The following is a 14,208-nucleotide window of genomic DNA, read 5'->3' on the forward strand; positions in this document are numbered from 1 at the left end:
AGTCTATATTCTGCTTTTTTGAGACAAGGTCTCACCATGTTCCTCAGGCTGGCTTTGAACTCTTGGGCTCCAGTGATGCTTCTGCCTCAGGATTCTGAGCAGCTATGCTCAGCTATGGCTGTATACATGTTTATCTTCAAGAGTAGCGTAACTTTTACATTTTGATCCAACTCATTTTAAATGTTCACCCAACTCCCAAGCTAAAACTTAGTGTATTTGAAGACGGCTTATTTTCCTCTCTTTCTCCCTCCTTCCTTCCCTTTCTCCATTTCTTCTCTCCCTCCTTCTCTCTCTTTCTCCCTCCCTCCTTTCCTCTCTCCCTTCCTTTCCTTCCTCCCTCCTTTCTTCCCTCCCTTCTTCCCTCTCTTTCTCCTTCTCTCCCTCCCTTCTTTCCTTCCTTCCCTCCTTCTCTTCCTTCTTTCCCTCCCTCCTTCCCTCTCTCCCTCCCTTCCTTTCTTCCCTCTCTCCTTCCCTCCTCTCTCCTTCTCTCTCTCTTCTGGGACTGCTTCCTCAGTCTTGTTGCTTTCCAGACAGTGCCTCGTGTCCTGTACTCTGTCTTTCTCAGGTGTCTGTGCCTCCCTTCCTGCTGCTCTGCCTGCCTTCCTGTGTGTCATGTGTCCTATGCTTGGGACAGTGACTCACTGTGGGTCTTGCTCCCATTTTCTTCCATGTCAGCCTCTGGGGATAGGAATAGCCCATGTACAGAGGGACACTGGGGACCCTCTGGTCTTTTGAATCTTTGACATTGTGGAAGGGATCTGAAGGATGGTGCAAACCTGCAGGCCCCAGTTCAGTACCTAGACCCTACATAAAAAGGCTTGATGCAGAGGAGTGTCTGTAAGTCCAGCATTCCTGTGCATGGTGGAAATTGAGACAGGAGAGTCACCCAAAAGCTCAAGAACTAGTTACCCTTAAGTGTGTAGCACAGTGGCAGAATCAAGAAGGATTGCCTCAAAAACAAGGTTAGAAGAGAGAACCAACTCCTGACAGGTTCCAGATTTCACACACGGCACAGAATGATGCACCACGTATATGTGCACGCATGCACATTCAGTGAAGGAAGCCTCTGTCCTTTCTGTTTGTATTGCTGTATTTCACAGATAACTTTCCGTACAGGATGTGAGTGTTTTAATTTTTAATGGCATACCATGTTTAGATTTTCAGGAAATTCTAAATATTTAGTTTGTGATTTTTCTTGATTTGCTGTTCTTAGAAAGGACAGCAGTCATTTTTAACTGTTACCCAGTGTGACAGAAGGCAATGGAGTTTTCGGATAAGGAGAGAGCCGTGGGTATTTTGATTATCTTTGCATTTTCTCTCCCAGGAGTCTGACATAACGTGGGGTGGCTCCTTCCATCCGTTCATTTGCTCTGACAGTTCTGAGTACCCATTAGGAGCCGAGCGTGTGCTATGCCGTGCCTGAGGATGCAGAGATGAGCAGGACAGATGTCTGCCCTCAGCAAGCTCGTCTGAGGGACACAGCATCCTCCTGCTTCTTCATCTCCACTGGCTCTCACTGCTGGTGTCTCTGTGCACTCACTCTTGCTCCTCTGCTGGCTGTTCATTCCCTCCTGGTGTGGTCTTTAAAAGGAGACTGTGTGGGGATTTGACCTTTTCTTGACCTCTGTCACCTATCTTTGCATTGTATTTGTTCCAGAAGGGTGAGGCAGAAGTATGCTTTGCTTCTAGGATTGAATCTGCTGATTCTGCTGAGGAGACGTCAGTGACTGGGAGGCCCTCCCTACTGCTGCTTCCCTGCACATACCACGTGTCCCCTCACCACCTGCTGTGCCCCTGACATTCCACTGAAGCTGGCCTTCAGCCCTCACAGCCCTGCCTTCCTCTACAATGCTCCTGCCTCACCTTGTGTCATGTGGGCCCTTGATTCCACAGCCCCATCAAGTCTACCTTCACGCACCTCTGTCCTGCTGCTGTGCTTTCTCCTGCCGCCCTCTCAGATTCACTTCACCTTCCTGGTTCCTGGTAGGGCTTCTGCCATCTGGCTCTGCCAAGGCAAGGCCAGCCTAGCTTCTTCAGTTCTTGCTGCTGAGCTAGGTCTGCGGGAGGGAGGCCTGTCATGCACTGATTGGTGCCATTGGAAATTTATGGGCTCCAGTCGTGGTTGGACGTGCAGGGCTGCATGGCAATCCTTTCCCCTGTCCCTCATCAGCTGTTTCTCCCATTATCCTTGGCAGTTCCCTTAGACCTTTGCCATTCTCATTAGGCCTCTCACCTTGCCCTGCCTTTAGCCAAGCAAGTGACCTTGCCTTTTACATCACGGAGAAAATAGAGGCCTTCAATCTTCATCCCTATTGCAATGAACAGAACACCATCTGATGTATTCAATTCCCCTGAGCTACAGCCCGGGAACTCTGGAAACCCTTCCCCCTCCCTCCACATCCAGTCAGACCCACACCACATTTCCATTGTCACCATCATGAATGCATAACCCCAAAGACACCCCTCTGTTCCTGTCCTTCCTCCTTCAAAACCAGAGCTGTGAAAAAGTTGAGTATACTGAGTAGTTTGGGGGGCTGCCTCTTCCACCCTCACCCTACCCCACCCCATGAAGGCCTACTCACTAGAGTAGCCCATGTCTCCTAGTGTCTTTCTCTTCTCCCCTCCCCTCCCCTCCCCTCCCCTCCCCTCCCCTCCTCTCCCCTCCCCTACCCTCTCCTTCCCTCTCCTCCCCTCCCCTTTCCTCTCTCCAATGAGCCTCCACCTCTCATAACAGGTACTGGCTCTTTGGGAGAGCATTGGAATTCTGACAGTGACCAGAGTCCTTGTTGGTCAGAGTTCTAGTAGTGACATGGGTGGGTTTGCCCCAAGCTAGGGTAGGTGTCTTATTCTGCCAGACTGATGAGTCTGTTCATTGGTGGGAACTCTTAGCTGTGAGCCAGTCCCACAGGTAGGAAGTGCTGCCTGCATATGTAGTATAATTCCTAAATCCTGCAGCTGAGCTCACATGGTCCTGTGTTCCATGTCTGCTGTGGGTGTCTCCTATGCATCTCACCAGCCTGGTGAGTATGGCACCTTCCAATCACTCCTTGCCTCTTGCTTCAGATGGCAGGGAACTAGGGTGTGGGGTGAGGCTGTAGCTAGCTACCAGAGCAGCTGCTCTGAGCCTCACCTGTCTGTCTGGGGACTGTCCAGCTACTCTAGAGTATCCATGAACTTCTTGCCTATCATCAAATCTAAGCCCTTCGCTGTAGTAATCTTTGTGACCTAGCTTAGGATCTGGCACCTGGTCACAGTCTCTCCAGGTTCTGTAGAGCTGGAGAGTTCTGAGGAAGCCTCTATCCTCAGCCGGCCTCACCCAGCCCTTCTGCCCCATCTGACCATCCTCTGATGTGGTTTTACTCTGCTTGTTCTCAGCTTGTGTTATTTCTGTGCCTCAGTTTCCCTTCTCTTTGCTTCCTGTCTTTTACCTCATTTCCTACAGCAGATCTCTTTGAAAGAAGATCTGAAGCAGCTCCCATCTTGTCCTGCTCAGTTTGGGCAATGTGACTCCCTCTGCCTGGGCCTGTGCTCTGCGTAGCTGCTAGACGTGGAACTGTTGAACTCGGCTAATGGTCTCATTGGAAGATCCAGTGCTCTTGTGTTAAAAACAGTTTCGACTTTAAGATTTCCTTGACAGATTTAATCACTTGAGAGAAGGGCCATAAAATAAACACCAGTCTCCTCCCGATTTCTGTAACAAGTGTTGGCAGTTGTGCTTTTGCTGTTGAGGTTACAGCAGTGGTTACAAGTGCTCTGTACTCCTCAGCTGCTGCAGAGCACCGCCATCCTGTATGCAGTACTGAGGAGGGTGTTAGCCCCGTGCACGGGGCATGGCTCTGCTTGCTGTACTGCACTTGCTCCTCTCTCTGTGTGGCAGCCACTGCTCTAGCTGTACAGTTCTCAGCTGTTGCACTTGTACCCTCGGCTCAAATCTGAGCCAGTTCACTTGTTGGCAGCCTCTCTGGACCTCTTCTAGATCTGTGTTCAAGGTGCCACTGTTACTACTTTGGGTTTTGAGATTGGAACTGGATGCCTGCTGCTCCACCCAGACAATGGGAAGGAACAATGACCAGATGTGTCTCTTGACCCTCTTAGGGCCTTGGGCTAGGATTCTGTACACACCCCTTCTTGTCCTGTGGCCAGGGCGACTTTGGGGACAGCGGGAGCCAGCATCCATTTGAGCATCATGTGTCCTGACTACTTTTCTTGACTGTATCTTGAGAGGTCTTTTACACTTTTGCCAGTCCTCTCGATGGCTTCTTTATACTGGTGCTGAAGTGTGTGCAGGCAGACACGATGGAGCTTACTCCCGCCGTTGCATTCAACCGTTGCCTGAGTTATGCAGCACTTTCCTACGTTTTCCAGCCATTATAGTCAGTCAGCACCTTTGGGTTCTCCAGGTTGGTGGTAGGTTTAAATGTAGCCACATGCATTGTTGTTTGCTTGCTTGAGTTGAAACAGGCTGGGCTGTAGACTGTAGACTGGGCTGGCCTGGAACTCACAGTGGTCCTGTTGCTTCAGCATCTGAAGTACTGGAATAATGGACGTGACTGCCCCCCCCCAACCCCCCACCATTACATACTTTTGACTTACGGTGCTTTCACCTTGTGGCTTTATCCAGAGTCGTTCCAACACTATCTGGGACCTCTGTATTAGTGTTCAGTCTCACAGGTGAAGAGACTGAAGCTCAGGTTGTGAACAATGGAGCTCAACATGTAGATCCCAGGACTGGAGTCAGGAAACCTCCAGTGTCACCCTAACTGGGACCAGTGTCCTCCCATTCCCCAGTGCTGTCACCTGGGCCTCAGACAGCTGAGTGTTGGTACACTTGTTTGCTTTGTGTTCTTGTCTTAGGTGTTCTTGGATCTGCCACATGGCTCCAGGGAAAACACAAGTGAGAAGCACTCTGACCTCCAAGGCCACTGCCATACGTGTGAGTGATGGTGCAGAAGACAAAGGGACAGGAGAGACCAGAGTCCTGCAAACTGGCCCTGCTCTCTCTACCCTACCTGATAGTTTCCTGTCTTCTCTGTTTTGGTTGTTGGTAGACCGGGCAGTATCAGTGGTCACCCTTAGCTTCTGTGATCTTTCCTAAGCAGGGTTCCCACCTCCCCTTCTCTTCCCTGGCTGTAGGGTCAGCCAGGAGCTCCTTACCCAAGCTTATCCTTTGGACCCACTGCAGGTTGCTACTGTGATTCCACACTGCGATCTTGTCATTTCTATGCTCTTAAGCCCTTGGTGGCAGTCAGTGGTAGGTGTATTGGTACCCAGAGGCCTTAGTGACCTCTGACCTTTCCCAGGTTCACCTAAGCTTACCTTCAATGCCTGTTGCATGCAGGTTCCTTCTGCTCCTGTCATTGGAACTTGTCACATGCTCAAAGTTCATCTTATCCCTTTGAGCATGCTCTTCTCTGAATCCAGACTTCCTTCCCCTTGCTGCTTTACTGGTTTCCTGGGGTGACTGTAACAAAGAACCTGGCAGCTCAAAGCCCTGGGCCTATGAGCTCTGCAGAGAGGTCCCAGCAAGGTGCTGTCTGGAGAATCCACCCGCCCTGCCAGCGTCTGTGATTGTGCCACAGATGCTGCCACCTCCAAATTCCTTCACATGTTCTCTTCTTGTCTTTCTCTTGTCATAAAGCCTGTGATGGCATTTATGACCACTGTGCTGATCCTGGCTGACAGCAGGGTCCTTGGTTACATTGTTAAATATCCTTTTCTAAAGACACATTGGAAGCCATTCATTCTCCATCACCAAGGCATGATACCATATAACCCAGTTTCAAAGAGGAAAGGTCTGTTTGGGCTCTTGTGCTAAGAGGTTTTGTGCCATGGCCAGTTGGCTCTGTTGCTTTGGGACTTCTGTGGAGTAGAACACTTTAGCAGGGAGTGTATGTGGAGCAGAGCAACTCAATTCATGAACAAGATAAAAAAACTGCTGGTGCACCCCATGTGTAATTGGTGTGCCCCCAAGGCTGGCACAGAACTGTGTGTGTTTCATGGCCTCCTCATGTCTTTAGCTCCTGGCACATGGCAGCTCCTCAGTCAGGTTGACACTTGACCCATCAGAACAGGACCCAGTCTTGTCACTGTGCTAGCTAATATTGCTAAGGCATCACTTCTGTTTACTTCTGGGGCCTATTACAATTTTGTTGCCTTCCTCTCCTGACAATGGGAATTTTAGGTGCTTTGACTAAAACAGAAAGAAAGAAAGGAAGGAAGGAAGGAAGGAAGGAAGGAAGGAAGGAAGGAAGAAAGAAAGAAAGAAAGAAAGAAAGAAAGAAAGAAAGAAAGAACAAAAATGTCTCTAGCTGCCTCTAGTCCCTTTGCACCTGCTGGTAATCCACTCCACAGTGGCCACGGACGAGAAGACGAGAAGCATCTTAATTCTGTAGCACGCTCGGCTGTGGCAGGGCTCTTCCAGACAGCTCAGATCCTGGGTGTGGTGGGCCAGGTTTGCACAGAGCAGGAGTAGATGCTGGCTTTCATTCTGACACCTGTTCCAGTGGGCCAGATGCGTGTCCATTCAGCAAGTTCCAAGAGAATGAAATGTCCTGTCACATGCTGCCTGTGCTAAGGCTGTGCTGAGGACAATAGGGAACTCAGACATGGTGCTACCCTCCAATGTCACCCTCTGGAAGTCACATGACAATTATGTGTGTACACAGAAAGTGTACATATGGGAGAAATAGCTGTACCAGGAGGTGGGGGCTCCCTCAGGATCGGGGGCAAAGGGCAGACCTAGGAGTGTGGAGAGCTGCTGGGGTGGGGGGGTGTCTCCATCCTGAGAAGTATCGACCCCATCTCCTGCTTCACCTTCTACCATTTCCCCTCCAGGTCAGAAAATCCAGCCAGGAGGTGCTATTGGCCCTTTTGGAGCAAGGTCTCATTTTCCAGTGTGACACTGAAAGTCTGCTCCCAGCCATGATGAAGCATGTGGAATGGAGGCCATGAGTGGAAGCCTTCCTTGGGAGTGGCTTGCACAGCTGGTGGCTAATGCAGGACTTGAACTTCGGCCAGCACTGTTCCCTGAGTAAGGTAAGGTGGTCAGAGCTCATTCAGCAAAGTTTCATGGGTGACCTTCATCCTGCCTGTAGACACACTCATTCTTGGAGTACCAGGGCTGGAGAACTCTCAGCCAGGTGAGTGTCAGTCACCAGCTACTCACTCTGTTCACACTGCTGCTGGGCAGGATGCCCAGTCTCACAGTAAAGCTCAGCCTAGGGGCATGGGGCTTTGTTTCTCAAAGTCTGGGGCCTTCGTAGTGTGTGAGGCAATGTGTTACACAGTACTTAGTCAAAAACCTTCAATACATCTCATGTGTTTTATAAATGACCAGGAGGTATGTGAGCAGTAAGCAGCCTCTGAGTGGGTGTGGAGGCACACTTGCGGGAGCAGAGGAGGGTGTGTTCAGCATCTTGCCTGCCATGTTGGTTTTCCATGTAGCATCCAGTGGTGTCAGGCTACATGCCATTATTAAGGTACTGGGCTTCCTCTTTCCTCCTTCTTCCTTCCTTCTTTTTTCCTCCTTCTTTCTTACTCCCTCCTTCTTCCTCCTTCCTTTTGTTTCTTCCTCCCTCCTTCCTCCTCCTTCCTCTTGTTTCTTCCTCTGTCCTACCTCCTCCTTCCTTTGGTTTCTTTCTTTCTCCTTCTTCCTTACTTCCTCCTCCTTCTTTCCTCCTTTCTCCCTCCTTCTTCCTTCCTCCCTCTTTCTTTCCTCCTTCCTCCTTCCTTCTTGGTAGGTGATGAGCAGTGCTGTCTTCTGCTGTACTTAGCCAGTGCCACAGCCCGGCCTTGCTCATTCTCTGTGTTCAGGGACCATCATAGACCATCATTTCCTTTAGCTACTGCCCCTTCACTGCCCTGTACAGATGAGGCTTGTGCGCTTGACCCCTTCTGCGAATTATGGTTCAGAGCTGCAGGATTGGTCCAGCCTCTTAGGAAACAGTTTTGCATAAATGGTTTTAAGTCCTAAGCCCGAATGATGAGTGTGGGGCGAGCAGATAGCTGGTCTCTTGTTCAGAGAGGAATGACGTGAGAGGAAGGAGTTATTTTCTTCCCCAAAGTGCAAAGGCATTATATGCATGTAGCTAAAAAATTATATTGCAGTGTCAGAACATTTGGCAATTATTCTTCATTTATATAAAAGTTTTTTTTCAACTATGCGTTAAAGGTCTGGATTCTTAAACTAATTTAATTTTTTTGCATATTCCATATGTTTATAAGATGAATCAGTCTGAGGAATAATTGATTATTAAAATTCAAATTCTCCAGGGTTCTTTTATAAATTTCAAGTTTCTCTACAAGAAATTTAATTTACTTTGCAAAATGAACCTGGATAATAGCATTTAGTCGGGGTGTTTGGCAGTTGAGCGGTGAACTTTGCCAAGTAGATCTCCGTTTTCATTTAGAAGTTGGTCCGATGGGTTTTCAGGGTCACAGCTGACAGTCAAGCATCTTATCCCTGAAGACTGTTGATGCTAAGGACACCACTGCTGAAGGCATTTCTGCAGGATTTTATTTTATTTTGTCTCAAATACTCCATTCTTGTCAGGAGTGTCCCCCCCCCCATTTCTTTTTCTTTTTTTTTCCTTTATGGTAGAACCATATGGAATATAAAATAAGCTTCCATAAACAATCTCCACGGGGCATTTGCAGAGGAAATTGGTTTCTGGTTTGTGACTTGAAGCTATACTGTGCCCTCCTTAGCTCTGTTCTCTCTTGTGTGTCTGGAGGGCTTGTTTGTCTTCCCATGGATTCCACAGGAGACGAAGGTGCTGTGTTCTTTGGCCCAGCTGTGCTTCGATCTAGTTCTTTTCCTGGAGCCTGGAGGTTAGGAGGTCTGAACACCAAGAGCTTCGGGCTGTCGCCTTTTCAGCTGAGAAGTGACAGTGGATGTAGCATGCATGTACTTTTGTTTAAGGAGGAAAGGCCCACATATGTGTTGTGGAACTCCCCAAAGAGAATGTTAATGTTGTCTGGTTCCATGGGTAGTATCCCAAACTCTGTGGTAACTACTCAGGAAGCCAACTGAGCTGGGTAGTGTCTTCTGCTCTCTGGGTTCTCCGTGTACCCTGAGTGTGAACATTGGGACATCTTTGTATACATAAGCACATGCCAACTCAGGAGGAGACTGCTCCTTGGGAAAGGACTTGTCACATGGATGACATACACATCTGCCTTTTCCTCAGCTTTCATTCTCATTGGGAACCAGAACTAGTCAGTTCTGTTACCAGCAGCTTAGGTGTCTGCATGATTGGGACTGCGAGCTAGCCTGCTGTACCTGTTAGACCATGAGTGGAACTGTGAGCTAGCCTGCTGCACCAGTTAGACCATGCAGCCTTCCTGGGGGACAAGGGCTCAGCTCTTGTTTTATCATGTGTGCACACAGTGCTTTGTTCACATTTCCCTTCACCTGATCACAGTAACACCCTCCTCTCTGTGGTAACAGGCTGCTGCCTGTCCTCTCACTTAGCAGTTGAGTTATGAAGTTCCATTTACCTGTCCCTTGAAGTGGCCAGCTCTGACCTGGGGTCACTGTGGCCTTGTGCCATCAGCACCTAGCACAAGGCCAAGGCCAGAGTCAGTGCTGAATAAATGTTAGTTGTCCGATGAATGGATTGGTAAAAACTGTGAGAGCTGTATCTTGTAATTATATCTAGACAGGATAAACAGGCCACTGGAGACCAATTATAATTCCTCTTGCTTGCAGGGAGGCCATTAGCATTCTGCGATTATAACTAATTGTCAGAAGCCTGGTTTTCTCTCAACACGTTTTCACAGTAAGGCTTCCTCATTTTTTGTCGTCATCCCTATTTTGAGCTCATTTTTATTTGTGCATTTACTTAAGAGGAATGCTGTGGTTATGGGCTGCAGAGAATAGTTGGCTCCAAGCAACTCAGTGAAGATCGTCATTCTACACGTGTGGTTCCCAGGGCTGCTGGGATGTCATGTCTCCTCACTGTGTACTGCCTTCTAATGACTCTGGATTTGTCTTATACTGTGTAGTAATAAGGTCATGTGGGTGTGGTGGTTGGAAAGAGTGGAAAGAGATACAGGGAGCTCTTTAGTTGCCTGTTGCCCTGGATACAGAGGTCTCACATCCTCATTTATTGTGGCTGTCACTGAACAACTCTGCTAAGCATTACATCAGAAGCATGTCTCCTCAGAGTGTGAAGACACAGGCCTTTTCTGTATTTGTGTTCTGTGCTTGAGTTACTCTTCCCTCACCCCAATTAGGTTTGTGTGTGTGTGTGTGTGTGTGTGTGTGTGTGTGTGTGTGTGTGTGTGTGTGTGTGTCCTGCTTCTCTTGTCTGTACAAATTCTCCACAGAAGATGACTGTATTACCCACCCAGAATATTTTACTGTACTGTGGCAGGGCTGTGTCGCTGAGAAAGACAGAGCTTGGAGAGAAAATGCTACCTTCCCTCGCTCCCTCCTTTCCTTCTTTGTACTTTTTCTTGTGTATTTATTTGGGGTATTATTTCTAAAAATTTGGAGGTAACCTTTTTTTTTTTTCTTTTTTTGATTTTTTTTTGAGACAGGGCTTCTCTGTATAACAGACTGGCTGTCCTGGAACTCACTTTGTAGACCAGGCTGACCTTGAACTTACAGATCTGCCTGCCTTTGCCCTTCAGAGTGCTGGGATGAAAGGTGTGCTTCACCATGCCCAGCAGGAGGTAGCTTTTTATTGAGCTTTCTGGAGAGTAAGAAGAATGTGAACCTGAGCTCCCATGTGTTCTCCCTCCCCTTTCTCTAGGAGCATGCCACTTTGGTTTGTGTCATCCTTTCTCTTCTGTTCACATACACACATGCATGTATAGACACACACACACACACAGAGAGAGAGAGAGAGAGAGAGAGAGAGAGAGAGAGAGAGAGAGAGAGAGAGAGAGAGAGAGAGAGATGATCCATTTGAGGTTGACTTGGAGGCATGGTCATTTGACATTGCCCAACACAAGGGTGTTGTCAGTCTCTCTTGGCCCTGAGTCCTCCTGTCTCTGGTGTCCTGATCTTAAACAGTTCCCGAGTGTTTGGATTTTGTAACTCGGGAGGTCTCAACACAGTCTAGGCCAGTTCCTTTATAGAATGTCTTTCATCTTGGAGCTGCCTAGTGTTTTCTCAGGTCTGTGTTAGCCTCTGCTTCTCTGGACAGGGCTGTCATTGACTTGACATGCTTCGGCTGTGTCACAGCAGGAAGCTCAGGGCCCAAACCCTGTGACCCTGTGATGCCTTTTTAGGTGTAGTGAAAGTCAGGAGAGTGCCTTACTTTTCCACCTTGCCCACTGGTCTTTTTTCTGCCTAACTTGTATTTGTGAAGTGGCCCTTCAGAGAGGTTTGGTAAAAGACTGTGCACCTTTTGTCCTCTTAAATTCTTGTTAGTTCACCAGTCAAACCTGAGGCTCTGGAGTTTTCTTTGTGACATGACATGGTTTTGGTAGAAGACAAGGACTTCATTTTTGTTTGTTCTTCTGTGTCATTGGGTAAATTGGGTATGTAAGAAAGCCGAGCTGACCTACTTCATCTGCAGACGGAGGTTTAGGTGTTCACTTGCCCCGCCCCCATCCCTGTGGGGTAGAGCCGCAGCGCTTCTGCTCCTCCATCTGTGGGTGTGGCTCTCAGTTTCACTTGAGAGTTTGAGCCTTACTTCCCACTTTTCCTCCATCCTACTTCCTAGAGCACAGCTAACTTGGGTGTCTCTAACCTGGTAAAGAAGGAAACATTGCTTTTAAGCCCTGTCTTTTCTGCTGTATTTAAAGTAGCAGGTTTAGTGTTTATGTCTTTCTAATTTATTAACCTTTATCACCATGGAGAGTTATTTATGCTTAAAAGTTTCTCCTTTAATGAGTCCATGACTGAGTCTCTTCTGTGTAGACTCATGGTTCATGTCTTTTAATTGGCACACCTAATATATTTTGCTTACTGTAGTGGTTGACATCTTAGGATTTATTTTCACCTCTTGCTATCTGTTTTTATTTTTCTCATCAGTTTTTGTTCTTTCTTTGTGTATTGGAGTAACTGAATGCTTTTTAGGATTTTAATTTTAGGATTTAGTCATGTGTTTTAAACCACATGATCATCTCACTAGATGCTGAAGAAACATTGGACAAAATCCAACACCCCTTCATGTTAAAAGTCTTGGAAAGATCAAGAAATGAAGGCTCATAACTTAACATAATAAAAGCAATATACAACAAATCAGTAGCCAACATCAAACTACATGGAGAGAAACTTGAAGCAATCCCTCTAAAATCAAGGCTAGACAAGGCTGCCCACTCTCCCCCTACCTATTCAATATAGTACTTGAAGTCGGCAGAGCAGTTAAACAATAAAAAGAGGTCAAAGGGATACAAGTCGGAAAAGAAGTCAAGATATCACTATTTGCGGATGATATGATAGTATACTTAAGTGACCCCAAAAATCCCACCAGAGAACTCCTACACCTGATAAACAACTTCAGCAAAATGGCTGGGTATAAAATTACCTCCAACAAATCATTAGCCTTCCTCTACTCAAAGGATAAATGGGCAGAGAAAGAAACTAGGGAACCGACACCCTTTACAGTTGTCACAGATGATATAAAATATCGTAGTATTACTCTAACCAAACAAGTGAAAAATCTGTATGACAAGAACTTCAAGTTTCTGAAGAAAGAACTTGAAGAAGATCTCAGAAGATGAAAAGATCTCCCATGCTTATGAATTGTCAGGATTAATATAGTAAAAATGGTCATCTTGCCAAAAGTAATCTACAGAGTCAATGCAATCCCCATCAAAATTTCTTAGTTCTTCATAGAATAAGAAAGAACAATTTGCAACTTCATTTGGAGTAACAAAAAACAAAACAAAACAGAATTACAAAAAACATTCTCAACAATAAAAGAACTTCTCGGGAAATCACTATCCTTGATCTCAAACTGTATTACAGAGCAATATGATTAAAAAAACAAAACAAAACAAAAAACAAACAAACAAAAAAAAAAAAAAACGAGAGGTATTGGTACAGCGACAGGCAGGTAGATCAGTGGAATAGAATTGAAGACCCAGAAATGAACCCACACACCTATGGTCACTTGATCTTTGACAAAGAATCCAAAACCTTCCAGTGGAAAAAAGATAGCATTTTCAACAAATGGTGCTGGCTCAACTGACGGTTGGCATGTAGAAGAATGCAAGTTGATCCATCCTTATCTCCTTTGTACAAAGCTCAACTCTAAGTGGATCAAGGACCTCCACATAAAACCAGATACACTGAATCTAATAGACGAGAAAGTGGGAAAGGGCCTCAAACACATTGGCAAAGGAGAAAATTTCCTGAACAGATTTAGACATTTTAATATCTTTGTCAGCAGGGTCTCTCACCTGCTCTTAACCTCTGTACTGTTCTTTCTACATGTTACATTATGAACCAGAAAGTGTAGTTTTATAATTTTTTAAAGAAAAAACTTGAAGAAACTTTTAAAAGAATGATATAGCATTTCATATAGTAGGTTTACTATTTCTGATGAGTCTCTTTTCTGTCATTTTCTTTCCATATAAAGCACTTCCTCCAATGTTTCATGCAGTTCTGGTCTTAAAAGAGTCTTTGCTTCAGTTTTACTCTAGTTTTGCTTGTTATAGAATTGTGGGTATACAGGTTTGTTTCTTTTCCCTTCTAGACTGTTAAAAACCATTTTACTGCTGTCAGGTCTCCTGTTTCTCTCTGACGTCAACCTTCATTCTGCTTTTACAGACAAAGTATCTTCCCCTGCTCCAGGCTTTTCCCCTCACTTTTCTTCTCTTCCTCTTCCCCTCCTCCTCCTCCTTTTCTTTTCTCTTTGGGTCCTAACAATGTCCATCCTACTGTATACTCATTGAACAACCTAGATTTTACTGGGTTTGTGGAGTTAGGGGCTTTTGTTCCACATACAAGCCTTCCATTGTCTTTTCTCCAGGAGTCTGGGGTTTTGAAGGTATACTTTAATCCTTGGTTTTAGCCTCCAGGTCTTTGTCCTTTGATGTTTGGCCATTGTTATGAGACTCTGGTGGTTGTCTTCCCTGCACTTCCTGTTTCTCTGAGTGCTCCCTACCTTCCCTGCATGTGCAGTTCAGAGTTTTTTTCAGTGAGACAGGTAGAATGGAGTCCTGACCCTGGGCTCTCCTTTCTTTGCTTTTCTCCTCCCGCATTCTTCACTCTTTTCAGCTTTTCCTCAAAGGCTCGAACCTAAATTC

The 14,208-nt window shown here is 46.4% G+C and overlaps 1 pseudogene across 1 annotated transcript in view; it reads left to right on the plus strand.

Moving 5' to 3' along the window:
- Positions 1–14,208, plus strand: part of LOC308427398 — an 80,385-nt pseudogene that overhangs the window by 45,474 nt on the left and 20,703 nt on the right. Inside the window, exon 3 of the transcript in view lies at positions 6,835–6,933. The product of the transcript in view is annotated as an uncharacterized misc_RNA (transcript). The remainder of the gene's footprint in view (positions 1–6,834; positions 6,934–14,208) is intronic.

The sequence above is a fragment of the Micromys minutus genome, assembly GCF_963924665.1.
Source record: "Micromys minutus genome assembly, chromosome: 11".
Taxonomy (NCBI): domain Eukaryota; kingdom Metazoa; phylum Chordata; class Mammalia; order Rodentia; family Muridae; genus Micromys; species Micromys minutus.